At 43.4% G+C, this 17,283-nt stretch overlaps 1 protein-coding gene across 1 annotated transcript in view; it reads right to left on the reverse strand.

Moving 5' to 3' along the window:
• Positions 1-11,769, reverse strand: part of HS6ST2 (heparan sulfate 6-O-sulfotransferase 2) — an 81,698-nt gene extending 69,929 nt beyond the window's left edge. Inside the window, exon 1 of the mRNA XM_032592215.1 lies at positions 11,719-11,769. The gene's annotated coding sequence lies outside the window, so the exon portion shown is untranslated. The remainder of the gene's footprint in view (positions 1-11,718) is intronic.
• Positions 11,770-17,283: the final 5,514 nt, after the last annotated feature.

Below are 17,283 nucleotides of genomic sequence, written 5' to 3' on the forward strand. Positions count from 1 at the left end.
ACTTGAAAAGTCACAAAAAGAGAGTGAACACTCTCCAGAGGTTTTACAAATCCTGCAGAATGTGACATGCCACTTTTTGTTTCCTTTGAATTTATATGAGAAGGGAAATGAGCATATCAGGTGTGATGGATATTCTTTCCAGTTTGTTGTCTGTTTCAGATCATAAGCTCCCAGAAGACAGGGCTAGCTTAAGCCTCTGCTCAGGGCCTATTTACTGCCTTAAGTAAACAGAACTACAGGCAATGAATCTGTGGTTTTGGCTCCAGTTGCTGCTAGAAATGGAGCTGGTGTTGCAAAAAGAAAAAAAAGAAAGAAAGAAAGAAAATCGAGGCTGGCTCCTCACAACAAGTCAGCTGAGAGTTATTCTGACCCAGTGTGGTTCCACATTCCGAGAGAAACTCTAGAATATTCCTCCTAAAACCTACTTGTTTGGAAGCTAGATGGCACCACTCTATCTGCCTTTACAAATTGGCAAACAGATTTAATATGTATGCATGTGGACGATGCCAAGGCTGCAACGAGATCTACTTGAGGCAAAGAAAATGAGGATACCTGCTCCATCACTTGCTATAGCAACTCGTAGAATAGCTCCCTCAGCAGCTCCTGACCCCACAACCTCCATCTAGTGCAGACTCTTTGAGGAACCAACTGTGTACCTTTACATTAGCATGTACCATATTCCATCACGTTTCCTTGTCTCCCCAGTTCAACTGTGAGTACCACAAAGGCAGGATCTCTCTCTGATTCACCTCTGTATCCCCAGTGCCCGGCACGATGTCTGGCAGGGAAGTTGCTCGAGTACCCAATGAGCAGATCAGTCCTTCTCAAAGCAGGGGACTAAAATCACCCCAAAGATGCAATTAAAGGGCAATCATTGGCTTCTTCCCAGTTTACAAAACCGTCTTTACTAGCTCTCCTTTACCGGGGACATAATCGACATTTCTGGAACATGCTGGGATCACTAAAGGGAAGCGGTAGAAAGCACGGAGCACGGGGAGAAGCACACAAAGGGTTTTCAGTTTCCCTATCATGGCTTCCCTTGTCCATTCACCTCCATCTTAACCGTGCTGCTTAGAAACGTTTTCTCTTTTCCTACACTCAAACTGTTGTATCTCATCAAAATGCTGTATCAGCATTCTATAGGTTTCTTTGATTCAAAATAGCATACATGAAATTTCACACTTTTTGGACTAATAAAACGAAGGGACCAAATTATAAGCTGTCATCATCAAATCCCACCTGTTATAGCTGTATTACGTAGCTTGGGATATCTCTAAATATTTATGTCCCACCCCCGATCCTGTGATAATCTTACCAACATAATAGTTAAAGTACATTTGCCAGTGATGACAAGGATTGCCCAGATTTAAAGAGAGTCAGGGAAATAGAGACAGTGCCACTGGTGGCTACAGATGCCTAAATGTACACCGAAGGACACATCCATTGTTTTGATCTTTTCACCGCATTTAAAAACACAGATGTGCTGGGGCGCCTGGGTGGCTCAGTCGGTTAAGCGTCCGACTTCGGCTCAGGTCATGATCTCACGGTTTATGGGTTTGAGCCCTGCGTCGGGCTCTGCGCTAACAGCTCAGAGCCTGGACTGTGCTTCAGATTCTGTGTCTCCCTCTTTCTCTGCTCCTCCCCAACTCACGCTCTGTTTCTCGCTCTCTCAAAAATAAGTAAACATTAACAAAAAACTAAAAAAACCCACAAAACTGCTCATCATTACTCAGCATAGAATATATTTCATTGGCACTCGAAAATATTGTACTACACGTGTACCCTCATTTGGGGCCCAAAGCTTTATCAATCCCATGTCGTTTTTGATGTTTCCAAAAATCATATACGCCCACAAAGGATAAAATTTGTCCCCACCGAGTTTATTCCAAAGGCTACACATTCTTCATCTAGCAGTCTGCTAATTTCTTTCATAACATCTATCACATATGGACATGCTTTTTTGTTTTGGATGGTCTAGACCCACCACTAGACCGTAAGTGCTCCGAATCCTTAGCACCAAGGATAGTGCTGGGTCATCGTAGATGCTCAATAATACATCTGTAGTGATTGCATTAGTTAATTAATAGTAAATCTTCAACCACAGCACAAGATAATCACTCAAGTTGGAGTTTCCCTCCTGGGATCCTCGAATCTACTGAAGGCCATCTCACCTGTTTTCTTCAGTCTCAATATGATTCAGTGCCAACCAACCCATGATTGCAGGCTATGAAAAATTGTGAACTAGAGTACCTATTGTCAAGATCTGAAATACCTCTTCCATGAGAAGGGGGACTCTGAGATCTTGTGGAAGGGGACACCAGAGATCCTGTGCTTTTAGAGTGCTGTGGGACAGAGGGTTGAAATAGAGGACCCCCCCCCCCCCCCAGCTAGTCTGCTTTCACTTTGCACTCAGATTAGAAATGCAGTGCTCAGGTGCTCACATTAAACTATAGTTCATGTGTATAGAATTTCAAACCAGGCTCAGGAGTATTATTTTATTTATAAATATTTTACTAGCATTGTGAAAGAGACACTGAAGGCGCTCATATAAAAAGGAACCAATGAAGCTTGGGGAACTTTCCTGGTGGATGGCTTAACATTAGATTTTATGATCACGGACTGTGAAATCGCATGGTGCTTCGACTATGTAACACTGTATCATTTTCAGAGGCTCTTCATCAAACAGCTCCCATCCTCCAATCCTCTTTAATTTTCTCATAAAAGATACCAGCATTCACAATTATCAGTAATTAATTTTTTGAGGCTCTCTTAGTTGATTTCACCCTTATGAATTTCAGAAAATCCTCTGTGTTTCCTATGCAACCAGAAAGTAACTCTCATTAATTAGTCAAGAAAGGCTGTTTGTGCAGACGAGGATCACAGTGACCCCTCTCCTCTGCATGGGTTCAGAAAGTAGGCTATCATCCGAAAGGTGTCTGTGAGTCAGAAAATGGCTCCTGCCTAGAGCATCGCATAATGTTCATTTCTTCCCTGTAGCTTTTATGCTTTTGCATGCAAACAAGCTGCAACGGGCTTAAGAGACTCTTTATTTTGCCTCATGCATCATCTCTGACATTGTCAAATCAGTTCATCTGAAAAAAATGGGGGGAAGGCTACGCACCGGCTCTTCATAAAGTCTTCTGTGCATTTACATTTTAATATAGAAACAATCAGTAAAGGCCATTTAAAGGCCCATTTATGTCAGTTTGGGAGGACGCTGACATTCCACGACTGTACATGAGCAGCCTTCTTTTAGAGCTCCTGACAAATGAACAAGAGCTCCCAGAGAAGAGAAGGTAAACTGTGCCCTGTGGCAAGCAGAAATCAAGTCGGAAATTGTAGAAGCCGTGAGAAGAAAGACCAATGTGTTGCCAAATGCCGTTCACACATGGTTTCTAGCATACCCACGGCCAAACGTATGAAAGTTTGAAAAGTTTTCAAACCACATAAGGCCTTGATGAAGCCCCTTATAATTCCAGTGTCTGGCTGATGAGGCAATTCTGAGCGTCTGGAAAATCAATGGAGCAAATTGGACGGTAAGCCAATGCAAGCGAAGGGACAGGAAGCCCCATGGTGCCACGGTGACAGTCATTTTTTTTTCCTAGTGCAATTTTAGGATTTCAAAGAAGGGCCATTTGCCAAGTAGGAAATATTTCAACTCTGGAAGGGGAACAGAAATAATCTGGTAATTTCTAACTTGTGAAATAGCGTTCTCCATTTTACGTGCTCGTAAGATCTCCTGTGATATATAGCTGTACCACAAATGCCCTGGAAAAGACAGTGAGACCAGACTAATGGAAGATATTGCAGATGAAAAAAAAATCTAGAATACTGAAATAGAAAGATAAGGCAGAGGCAACAAATATACCTGGAAAAGGATGCAAAGAACTGAGAACCTAAAATAAAAGATTTACATCTTCTGACGGAGAATGAGCTTCAGCAGCGATCAAGAAGGAGCGTTAAAGTGATGACGCATACATTGCACTGTGGATCCCCAGCCTACAGCCACAACCTCCCTTTCTTCATTTACTTCAAGCGAAGCTTCAGTTTTAGGCTCCATTTGTAATCCAGCCACTCTCTCCTCTATGTGACCTTATACTATCAGCTGACCCCAAACCTTCCGGAGCAAAATGTGCTAAAGGGGTTTTGCTCACCTTCATTGATAAAATTCCTCGGGAATAATGGATTACAAGTGCTGTGAACAGAACGAGTACCAAGGATTAAACAGCAGAAGGCAGCCAGCAAGCAACAGACAGCAGTTGGCAAAGGCAATTACCAATCAAGGGACCAGACAGGATGCGATCGACCTGGTTCTTGTCTCGAGTCTGCCGCTAACTAACCGTGTGTACTTAGGGAAGTCATTGTCTCGGTAGGCATCTGTTTTCTCAGCCGCACAGTATTATTGCCTTTTAAATTTGAGCCATGAAGGAACTCCCTGTGCTGCTGTCTTCCTCACCTGTTTTCATAAGCTGGAAATTACACGGGTGCTTCCTGGAGTTTCCCAACCCTCTTGGATCGTCTTCTCCTTCACACTCCCTTGCTACAAAATCATGGCCAGCTTTTCTCTGGAGTTTAAAAAATTTTTTTAATGTTTTTATTTATTTTTGAGAGAGAGAGAGTGAGTGGGAGAGGGGCAGAGAGAGAGAGGGAGACACAGAATATGAAGCAGGCTCCAGGCTCTGAGCTGTCAGCACACAGCCCAATGTGGGGCTCAAACTCATGAGCCGTGAGATCATGACCTGAGCCAAAGTTGGACGCTCAACTGACTGAGCTACCCAGGCGCCCCTCTCCGGATTTTTAAAAGATGGTATTCATAAAATGGAGTTGTGTTTAGAACACGGCCAAGCGTCTGAATACTAAGTGAAAGAGAGTGACAACATAGAAGGGAGTTCCAAGGATACTTCGGATGTTGGTGACTTTCTGTTCCACCTTCTCCAAACCCACCCTTCCTGCTTCCCCATCTTCTCCCACAAAGTGTGGGGTAGCCAATGGAGGAAAGGTGTGGGGAAGTTAGGGAAGGCAAGGCTTCTTCTAATTCATACCTCAGTCCCTAACTGCTTCAGCAAGGTGCTGAGGGAGATGGCCCAATGATGGCTGGAACCACCCTGAGTGGCCTTCTCAGAGCAAAGGCGATCTTCTCGGCACCTAACTCACTTGTGGATAACACCTGTGTCGTGTCATTTTGAAGCCAACTTAGAATGCCTTCCTTCGTGTTAGTGATATTTGGTTCTTTTTGAAGATTTCCTATGGGTAAGCTGAAAAGACTGAACTTTCAGATAGTCACATATAAGAAGCTGCCAGTTGCATCCCTGGTGTTGAATTGCTGCCCTAGCTGGCAGAGGTTAAAACAAGAAGCAACGTTTTAACTTCTTGTGACATTTACAAGAATTGTAAAGCTGGCTTTTGCCGGAAAACTTATGCTTAATCTCAGCAATTCTGATTATACTAGAAAATGTTCCTATGTATCCACTTTACAAAACGAAACAGAATGTTGGAAAGAAATCTTGGCCTATGTCTCTGAAAACAACTAATGGTACCACTTTAGAGCTAGAAAGAACCATAGGGATCATCTACTTTGAACGCCGGTTTTACAGATGAAAAAAACAGACTCAGAGAGAAGACGTGATCTGTTTAAGGTCATACAGCTCATCTGTAGTGGTGAAGACTGGCACTCGGGTGTTCCATCAGTCTCGGCTCTTCCCTCTACAGGAGTGGACGAAGGCAAATGCCACCACAGCTACTAACTTTCGAAGCTTATGTTTCTCTTTCAACAGGTAGTTTGCCTTGAGTGAACAAGTACAATATCCCTGAGGGATCAGTAAGTCCAATGACATCGTGTGACAGAGGAGATGGTGAACCTGCCAAATTCTAATGCTGACAAGGACAAGAAAAGTATGGAACAGAAGTTTAATAAGAGGGTATATTGGGTTTTATTATAGGACTAGATAAGGGAAGGTGGCCCCAATGACAGAGAAGCCAGAAGCAGCAAAATTAGAACTGGTACCAAATCTACTACAAAACAGAGGAAACCAAAGCCCCTGGACAAAGTGTTAGTGAAGTCTGTACAAAACCGTCACACAAGCAAAGAGCAAAATTCACCCTGTTCGCTCCCCACCCATCCTTCAGCCATTGGTATATTTTCTTCATGGTGCTTACCCTTCTCTGAGGTGAGCTTGCTCATTTACTTGTATGCTTGTTTATTTTCAGTTTCCCTCCAATGTAGGTGCACACACCCCTTAAGAAATACGAGAACAGGGACACTGTCCATCTGTCCCCAGTGCCTGGAACAGTGCCTGAAACATGTAAGTGCTCAGTAGATGCATACAGAATGAGTAAATCTGATCAAGGTGAAAGAAGTCAGACTATGGTTGATGCAAACCATGAGAACAAAGACATCTAAGACTATGAATTCAAGTACGGTTTTCTTATTCCTACTTTCAACCACAAGAGAAGTATATCGATGGCTCTAACTAATTTAGGGCAAAAAATAAACCCCGGTCAATACGTGCAGTGTTATTATGAGAGCTTTTGTGCCATGAGAGTCCCGAAGGAGATGCTGGCATAATGAAAGGCAGCGGTGCCATCTACATCCCCATAGCAGGAGCTCTGGGGCATCAAAGTAGGTTTTCAGGATTACAAATGCCATGAGGGATCTTTGGGAACCACGAGTGATCATGAAGGGGACTTTGAAATTGACCACTGGGACCAAGAACACTTGGATTCAGACTTGCAAATAAAGGGCCATGCTAAATTTCCAAAGAGGAGGCTGGCGTACCCCCACGAAGGCAAAGAGCTCACCCGATGCCAGAGACCATGACAATTTGGAGGACAAGATGGCCTCTGGAGACTCCACAGGGCAGTCACTCAACTGGAGGGATGGTACTTAATTCGGGGAATGGGGTCACCCTTCTTCAAAAGGACTACTGTTCCCTGTGTTAAAGCTATAGGCTGGGTCAGTAGCTGCTGTAAGAATAGCTCATTTACAAAGATGTCTCCTACAAAGAATCACAAACAATACTATACGCATTAACCAGGACTTGTCTATCCCTCTGCTCTAATTAAGTTTTAGAGTTAGATATAATCATTCTTTTTTTCAACGTTTATTTATTTTTGGGACAGAGAGAGACAGAGCATGAATGGGGGAGGGGCAGAGAGAGAGGGAGACACAGAATCGGAAAGAGGCTCCAGGCTCTGAGCCATCAGCCCAGAGCCTGACGCGGGGCTCGAACTCACGGACCGCGAGATCGTGACCTGGCTGAAGTCGGACGCTTAACCGACTGCGCCACCCAGGCGCCCCTAGATATAATCATTCTTACTCTGGCCCGAAACTCTGAAAGCTAACTGGAAATGTAAAATCCCAAAGTAATTCAATATTTGCTAAATTTAAAGGAAGCAATCAATTTCTAATTCGAATTTATACACATTCCTTTCCTGCTTTAACGCTGTCCTATTTCCCTTAAGTTCCTCTTTGGTCATTAAGATTATCTGCAACGTTATACTCATTGCACAGTTTGTCACATGCTGCAGGTATTTCTAGACCAAATGAGACTCTCAACGTACTTGAATATAACTAAAGAAAAATGTATGAGGCACTTAAGGACAGGTCCTTTATATGTTCTATATTCACAGCCCCATTGGTCCACAGAGAGCATGGGCTATTCATCTACTAGGTATTCAGCAAATGTTTACAGAATGAATCAAAGAAAAAAAAATTGATCTACCCTCTGACAGAATTATTTTCAAACATTCAAAAATCTCAGGCACGTCTGACCCAGCATGTGTGTATGTATCTATGCATGCATGTGCTCACAAGACTCCCCATATTCTCGTCCTTCAGGTTGAATGTCATCCTTCCTCTTGGCATGCATGTTTGTGTAACAAAACACTGAAGCAAGATCGACCATAAAGATTGTCCCTAGAAAGATACTTTTAATTAACATTTCCCTCAAACATGCCCACCTTCCAGCACCTCAAAATTGAACTCAGTTTTCATTAGGGAAGCTGTCCCCTTCTCCCTAGAAAACACATACCTTTTAAAGTCTGAACTGCCTATTTACATCTTCAAGTTCATAATAACATAAATTCACAGTTTACTTGTCATGCTTTCCCTGGAAAATTCATTTTGAACCACTTTCCTAACCTAGACCACTTTTACTTCTGCTTAGGCTAATGTCCAACACTTCTTCCTTGTTTTCAACTCTTAATACTTCTTGAAGCTAGATCCCCCACCCCACCCCCCGTCTGTATTCTTGAGGCAGGATGACAAAAGCCAGACTACACTTCAGCCTCCTAGGATATCCTGCCCTGGAGATGCTCAGCAGGCAATTGGAAATTGGAGTTAGCCCGGAGCTCCGGAATGAGTTAAGGATTGGAGGGGTCAATTTGGGAATCATTAGTGTAGAGGTGAAAGGTGAAGCTATGTGAGGAGATGAAGTTACCCAGAATGAGAACACAGAAAGAGAAGAGAAGCAGATCAATGACAGGCTTGGGAATTGCTCCATTTAAAGGGCCGAGGGGGAGGGAGAGGCTGTGTGTGTATGTGCGTGTGTGCGTGTGTGTGCGCGAGCGCGTTTAAAGGAGATCGCAACAAAGGAAACTTATAAAGTGTTGAGAAGAAGACAGGAGGTGAACCAAGATAAATTAGGAATGCTTTCAAGCAAAAGACGATGTGCAAAAGCACCAGAACCTCCAAGACTTCAGGAAGACTGAGGCCAGAGAAGAGGCCATTGGATTTTGAGTCACCGTGGTCACAAGTAACCTTTAGGAGAGCAGTCTTCCAATGTCATTCTTGTGGACTCTGTGCGCCCACAGGCGGACGTGTATAGGTGTATATGCACGTACCCCCAACTACCCTAAGATTAACTATTAGTACCGAATAAGACTGTCCTGGGCGTGCCAGATAACAGCAGTAAGAGCCGCTACCACTCACTGGTGGTTTATAAAGTGACAGGAACAAGGCTAAACACTTGATATGCCTGGTCTCAATTTAATTTTTGCAACAGATCTATAAAGTGGCTACATTTTACATGTGAGGCAACTGAAAGCCTCCAGAGGTTAAATAAATCACTCAGGGTCACACTGCAAGAAAATGGCAGCACCAGAGTCAGACCCGAGGACAGACGGACTCTCAGAACACTGAAGTCACACTTCCACTGTGCTGATGCGAGCTGGGTAATCTGCGCACGAAGGTGAAAGAGCTGATATTGACTGACCGTTTCCTACTGCCAAGTGCTTTGCACAGGACATCTCCTTTACCACATACACCATCAACATCACGGCTATGTTTCGGGCAACCTTATGAAGGCATATTTTTAAAAATATCTGACTCTGCTTCCTAGAAAATAAGTTGAGGCTATATGATTCTAAAACATCTCGTTATAATTCAAATGTATTTGCTGTAATAGCTCCCAATGGTTTGAAATTTTTTAAAAAAGTGTGGCATCATTGATTTGGTGGTGGTTGCTGACATTCAAATTATTGACAATCAAACTCATTTGAAAAGTGAGGGAATTTGATGGGGTGATCTAAAGGCCTCCTCCAGCCTTGACTTCCTGTGATTCTCCTATGCATGTCTGATGCCAATCATTTTAAAGATACGGAATCATGAGTGGAATGTAAATGCAGCAGCAGAACTGGCTGGTGTGCCAGCACCCTTTTATTCTTTAAATTCATACAGGCCTATTGTTAGCAATATTATAACAAATAGTCTTTGGTTGTCCGAGCCACTGATTGCTAACTTAAACAGAAACTTGGAAACTCCATCACCAAATGATGCACTGAAAATCCAGCCAAGTCATTTGCTTCAGCCACTGCAGACCTTATAACATGGCTGGCTATAGGAAAGAGAGAGAGAGAGAGAGAGTGACACTCTGGCAATTAATGTTTTTGCTGTCTATAGAAAAACAAATGAGGTTCTGGTCTGAAACAATTAGTATCAGTGTTAATTGTGCCTGTGCATAACAATAATACAAGGCATTTGGGCTGGCTTCCACTGATTGTTCCCTTCTTTCTCTGGATTACAGAATCCATTCAGACAACTAAATAATAGCGAGCATTTATGCAAATTGTTAATTATGAGGCAGAGCTCATCATAATCTTGTATATTTCTAAAACTGCATGTGCGGGAGGGGGATTACCAAATGAATTGTTGCTTTATTATTTTACTAGTGGTTGAAAAATATGTTAGCCTTGCAAATAGTTTTCATACGTCATTCAGCCCAGAAGCACCAGAAATGTCCCCAGCGACATTTACCAAAGCTGCTTCTCCTCCATCGCCCCATCTGTACCTCTCTCCCTTTCTCACAAACTCAGAGCAGGTATAAATTGCTCTGATAATAACTGATCAGCACCATAATAAAAACAGAGCATTCACTTTGTTACCTAGCAAAACCGGTATAGATACATGGTTCCCTCATGTAGTAAATTTTAAAGCAAAACTAAAACAACATTCTCAACATTTCCCCCATAAGAGCAATGGCTGGGATACTAGTCTGTATGTTACTGACCGTTATTTTAATGGTCCTCCACTCTTTCATTTTACAGATGGGGAAATCAAGGCTCACAGCAGAGATGGGACTTGAGCAAAGTCACCCCACCAGTAGTGGCAGAATCTAATGCCCTTGCCACCATGACACATCCAGGCTATAATCTTTAAACGCCCTCCCATACTAATGTTATGTGATGAGGGGTCTATGTGTGTCTATACAATTTACCCCAACCAATTATAAGCTGCCTATGGAATTAAAGACCGAATTTACTGTTCTCGTCTGTCAAGCAAATCCACTGAGGCCCTCACGGGAATATGGAAGTCCAGCTCCCGAAAGCGAGCTGGGCACTTAAGAAATGGCCCATCTATTCTGTTTGAATGAGAATCTACCCCAGTGGAGGAATCTCAAGGCTACCTTTGCTCCTTAACCTGTTTGGCCAGAGGGCATAGGATGGCATTCAGGTGGATAGGAAGAGAAAGCAAAAACACTGGTAAATATTTCTGGTGCCAATAAGCCTACGATAGTCCAAACACAGGCAACCAGAGCACACATTTACAAGATAGCTTATGATTCCCACCAGCCTCTTCAGCACTCGTGGCGATATGATGGTACTGCACAGGTGCTGTCTTAGAGCATTCTCGATAATCCACCCTCCCCCCCAGTTAGGAACTTTCCACGTTTGATTAGATTCGCTCTGCTGCAGAGTCCCTGTCATAAAGGCCCCTCGCCTGTGGGATTATTCTACCTTGCAAGTCCATACATTTACACACTTTAAACACCCTGATATTTTCAAATAATTGATTTCCCTTCAATGAAATGCTGACCCAGCTGTTCCCTAAACCACCACCAGCCCAGCGACAGGCAGGCGTGCCTGAAGCACTGTGAAAACCACTCTGTGGATGGTGGGGCGTTCTTAACAAGACACTCTAGTGTGTCGTCCTATTTCAGCAAAAGGAGAAAGGAGCTAATGACCAACTGTTCAACTGTCTAGGGTGCTGGCCCTGAACATTCATCCCACTTCTGCGCTAGGTCAGCTTTCAAACCCGAGACTACATGCCTGGGTAGTTTCAGCTGTTTTAAACAACAACAAGAAAAGAGCCCTGGAAAGCATTTGTCCAAAAGCCAAAACCTAACTATTCATCGTATTGAAATCAAAGGAAGAAGCGACTGCAGAGTCTGTTCGTTCTAGCTTACTTGGGGTCAGTTGAACTAAAAATACATCGTCACTTACCTTGCTGCATCTAGAATCTGAAAAATCCTCCACCTGTTAAAGGAACAGTAAAACCAGGTGCTAGCAAGAGCGTGGTAAGAGAGGAGTTAAAACAACAAAAGTGTCCCAGTTTGCTTTGATAGTGTATTTTTCCAGCTTCCCAAACCGCAAGGAAACAGCTCATGGATGGCTCCTCCGCTTTGCTCCCCGTTCGTTCCTCTCAAGGAGTGGGGGATTATAAATCAGGGGGCTCACAGGGGCAGGGCAGCGTGAGAGCCTGACCTCTGGAGGGCTATGGGCTGAGAATGATAGATCGACCACTGGGTCATGTTCATTCCACGCCCCCTCACAAAAATGATGGCAATCTAAGCAAAACACAAAAAGTCAATAAACCAAAAACCAAACCAAAGCAAATGTTATGGCATCACTAAAATGGAAACACCTGACTGAAGAGACCCATGAGGAACTTACAGGGAGTTTTTTCATATTATCAGGACTATATGTAACACAAATAACAAAAGGAAAAGAAAAGAACGATTAGCCTTTGCCGATGCTCTTCCAACAGATGAAAATGCAAAGCACACACCAAGTGATAAGCTAAATCATCACTCTAGACCCTTCCACCCAAACGCAAGACATCCCCCAAAGTAAGCAATGTTTCTCCATGCAAAACTAACAAACAAAATGCTTAGCTGTTTTCTTAATATATGTCTTAAGAGTCACAAAACACTAATTCCACTACATGAATTTCTGATGTTAGCAGGGAATTTGCGCACAGGTCATTTGCTAATCTGAGGGTTCAAGGGGAACTCAATTAGCTTTTCGCTGTGAATTAAGCCAGAACAAGGGATATTACAATGTAATAACACATTTGTGTCCAAAAACAAGTTATACAGCCTGTACACTTTCTTGGGAGAAGTGCTTCTTCACATGGAATGTCTGGAGGCTTTAGAAGTGAGTTAATAGAAACTTCGAATTGCAGGACTAGGAGCAGAGCCTTTGCATCATCATTTGGGAAGCAATATAAGACTCTTCTCGTGGGTTCCCGGTGTGGCTAAGCCCCCCCTTCCCCGGTTCTGTGAGTTGTTAAGACCGCTGGAGAAGCTAACATTATGGGAAACAAAAGTGATGTACTTGGTGAGCTTGACAAAAGCTCTGTTAAACAAGACACCCCCGTTAGCTGACTTACCATCCAAGGCCCGATGTGCTCCTCTTCCATTCCAGTCGCAAGAAAGAGGCAATCTAGAGTATTCTGACCTACCCCATGACTTAGCTTCCCTACACAGTTAAGGGAGGCTAGGACCTCTTCCACTGAACTCAGCCTCATGAACAAAAAACAACACGACTTTGGGTGAAAAATTAAAAGAAAAGCAATCAACAATAAGGAAACATAAAGCTGTATGTTGATTCTTAGTACTAGAAAATTCTAAAGTCAAATAGGTAGCACATTCCCAAACCATCATTTTCTATTCTGCGGCACTAATAGAAATCCTCAAATACTAGAAGTATGTACAGAATTGATTTATCTGGGGACTGGACCAAATTTACCATCACTCAGGGGGACTATTATCTCTTGAGCTTAAAAAAAATTTCTACATACATTTCCCAACTGCCTATGAAAGTTTGCCTGGTGACTGCACTGAGAAGACTTTTGGGAGTTCATTGCCTTACCTGGGAATCCAGATTGCCAGAGATGGAATATTCAATGGTAATCCAGGAAGATGTTACAGGTGCATCAATCAAAAGGGAGGGCAGTCATCAGAAGTGAATCAAAGGCCATGGAAAGAATATGTAAAAAAAGAAAAAAGGGAAAACATACTGATTAGAAAAAGTGAATTAACTTTACGAACCCATTTTACATTCACACACACACACACACTTTGGGAAGGTTCTCAAATGGAATCTTTTAAAAGGAGTCTTTAATAAAAAGAAAAGGTAATGGTACAACGTGACAGAGGTGCTAAATATCACTATAGTGGCAATCATTACAATACATATAAACGTATTAAATTAACACATTGTACACATCGAATTTATACAATGCTGTATGTCAAATACATTTAATAAAAAATCATCCCACCAAACGTTTAATATTTACTATGTGATAGGCATTATTGCTAGGTATTGAGGACACAGCAGTGAATAGAACAGACACAAATCCCTGCCTTCATGTAATTTACAACCTCGTGGAAGATTTTTTTAAGCCAAGTTCTTGGAGAAGGCTTCCACAGAAATATACTGTGTGTTATTAGTCCTAGAAAAGAAATTTTCCTCATTTTATTTATGTCTTGACTTATGTATTGAGAACATATCCAATGGTATTGGATTCAACAACTGTACTAGAACTGCCTTTTTGATTGGAGAAGACGTTGTTTGCGTTCACGAATTCTTGTGCGAAGCGCCATCAAAAGGCTGTGAGACAGACTTCATTTCAGCTGGGCCATTTGCTGTCCACAGAACCCCACGTGCATGCGCTTTGCGATGCTGTAAAAACAAGAAGTGCCTCAATGGCAGCTTTGTAATATTGCAGTGTCATAGAGCTCTTGTCACTGGATGCTCTAGTGTTCTGTAACAGCCAGCACTGGTGACACTCTGAGATCACACTCCTCACCCCTCAGCAAGTCCCGTCCTGGGAAAGCAGCAACAGTTGGTGGATAAAAGGAGCTGTGGTCTTTATGCCCGAGACCCAGACACTGGATGGAGAAGCATCTAGAGTAACCATCCTCTGGGCTGGGGTTTGAGAAGATGTGACTAAATCTTCCTCAAGTGACAGCTACTGAGTAAATGTCAAATTAGCAGGGAAAGAAGAGGCGAAAATGAAGGTAATACACAGATATCATTGGAAAGATGGGGCAGACTTGGGGGCCCCAAAACTCCAGACAGTGATTCATGCTAAGCAGAAACCTCCCATGATAACACCTACTCCCCGGGATTTATATTCTCAGGGCAGTTGCTTCGGGCCTCAGAAACACACACACATACAAAAAGCTGCTATCGAGTCACTTTGATATTAGGGATCCAAATTAAGACCTAGAAAAGCTGCAATGATGTAAATATGGGAGAGCCCTTGCCTGAAAGTCAGGATCCCTGGTTTCTAAATCCTGGTTTTACCAATGACTCATTTGATCTTGGGCAAATACTCCTATAATTCTCTAGTAGTTTGGCCTTTTGCCTTGGGGCCAAGTTAGTTAAGAGTACAGCAATCTCTAGTCACTTTCTCAGTACAACACGCCATTAGGAGTTCAGAGAGCCCAGAGCCCAACATTCTGAGCTTATGTGTCAATGAGAATATAGCCCAAACAATAATAGCCGAGCTCAAATGCAGCTGATCCTCTTTCTTTCCGGGGAAACTGCTTTGTTTATTTGAAATACACAACGGCTGGTTCTTTAGGATGGAAAAGTTATGCAAGGAAACTTAAATGGAAATCTAACCGATGCACAATCGATGCCCCCATCCCGCCCCCCCCCCCCCCCACCATTTCTCTTTCTCCTCATGCAGCTTCTTCATCGGCCGGGAGCCTGGGCTGTTGGTGATTACTGTCAATCAGCAGAAAGATCCACACGCTCCCAGATAAAGATGCTCAGATTTCTCAAAGGATGGTTTTAAAAAACCCATACCAACATTGCTCCGGTCTGATTTCAGATCTGCGGCAGATAATACGCCCCGTGGGAACCAATTACCTATCATTACTCCAGAGCTGCCAAGCAAACGGCCCATTCGGCCTCTCTGGTTTCTAACACCGGATTGGTTTCCTCACCCTCTTGCCAACTTCCACGCCCCGAGTTGGAGTTGTGGTGCCCTTGACTTCCCACCTTGTTCCCACTTAGGATGCCCCTCCAACTTCATCCTGGTCTGATCTGGCATACCATCGCTCAATTACCCACCACCTCCTTTTGTGCCACAGGCCACTTCGTCATGTAGTCTTTGAAGGCCAAATTCAGTATCTCCTAGTGAAAAAAGCTTATTCTGCATGCTAAATCGGGTCCTCTAAATGCATAGGGGTCCCAATGCCCAGAAAGCCCCAGGCGAAGAATTCCTGCTCAAACTGGTGGGGGGAAATGGAGAAGCCAGAGGAAAGGCCTGAATGCTTCTTAAGGCCCTAGGCAAAAGCTCCCTGTCTTCTTTATTGGTCTTAAAATGCTTGGCGTCAGCCTTCGGCTCACGCACAAGCCTGAGAGGTAGTGTGGGGCCATGGAATAAACCCAGGCGTCTAGTTCTGGTTCTAGTCTGGGCTCTTTCATTTACTACCTGCATGACTCTGCCAAGGTGCCTTAAGCTCTCAGCCTTGACTCCTTCATCTACAAAATGGGGACAAGTATCGTGCCCACGCCAGTAATGACATTCAGCATACTGAACACACGACATGGCTTGGGCACTGACCAATCAGAGCAGAAAGCACCTAAAAGCAACTTGTGTAGAAAGGCCAATGTGTGTGTCACAGGGCTACTCTGAGGACTAGAGGAGGTTTCCTGAGTTTGTCTTCACTGCTCCTTCCACAGCGTCTCCTTCCCCCAAGATACTAAACCCGGCTTCCAGACCCATCTTCCTGGCCTATTTTCTCTGCCAGTTGACAAGGGATTCAATCCTACCCTTGCCTTTGGGCAACAGTATTAAGAATACTGAGTCTTCTAGACCCACAGAAATGACCTTCTGATGGTTCAGTCTCCAGTCTTATGACATTTAGAGAGGACACATTTTTGATAAGGATTTGTCCCTTCCATTTATACCACCGAAATACAATATATATATAATATATGACACAGAGCTATTCTAGCTATGTCAAAAACTCTTTGGTTAATAGCTGCTGATTTCTTATTCCCTGGAGTCGGTGTGTGTAGGGAAAGATGCACACAGCACAAGGTTAGAAAGATGCCTGGACTAAAAGTCAAAAGACTGAGGTGCCCATGACAACTCTGCTGTGTGACCCTGGGCAAGCCCATCCTCCCGTGGGGAAGATGGCTCTCGGTTTCCCTCTCTACACAGTGAAGGTGTTGGATTCGGTGTGTTCCCAAAGGCTCCTGTTCATGACAACATTTTAAGACTTTATAAGGAATTTCTCTGAAGTAGAGCCTGGGTTCTTACAAACGGAGGCCTAGGGAGAAATACTCTTGAGTTGCTCTGAGAAATTCTGGGACCAAAGGCAGAGTGGACGAGTTTGTCTTCAGTGGCCCTTCCTCCCATTAGATTGCCAGACCTACCCCTGGCTTCTCAGGAAACTGCATGAGGCAGGCCAGAGAGATTCTGGTCAGTGCCCCGTGTGGAAGACATGAGTCACCTAATTAGGGTGTAATAAGCCAATTTGGGGGGACGGCTAGAGACGGCTTAAATGTGGTAACCCTCTGAGGTTATATTTGGACTGGGCACTAAACCTAAAAAAAAAAAAAAAGTAACTAACATGCGTATATCAGCCCCTTGGGCTGGAAAATCCTTCGAGTGCCATCTCTACCGAGAGCATAAATCACCTTCTATCCCAAGGTTAGATTTAGATCTCAAGTGGCTGATAAACAAATGAAATTGAAACTTCTTTTCTGCAATCATCAACCAGAGACACCGAGTCACTGAGAGATGTTTTTTGGTGATCTTTA

The sequence above is a fragment of the Lynx canadensis genome, chromosome X, assembly GCF_007474595.2.
Source record: "Lynx canadensis isolate LIC74 chromosome X, mLynCan4.pri.v2, whole genome shotgun sequence".
NCBI lineage: Eukaryota > Metazoa > Chordata > Mammalia > Carnivora > Felidae > Lynx > Lynx canadensis.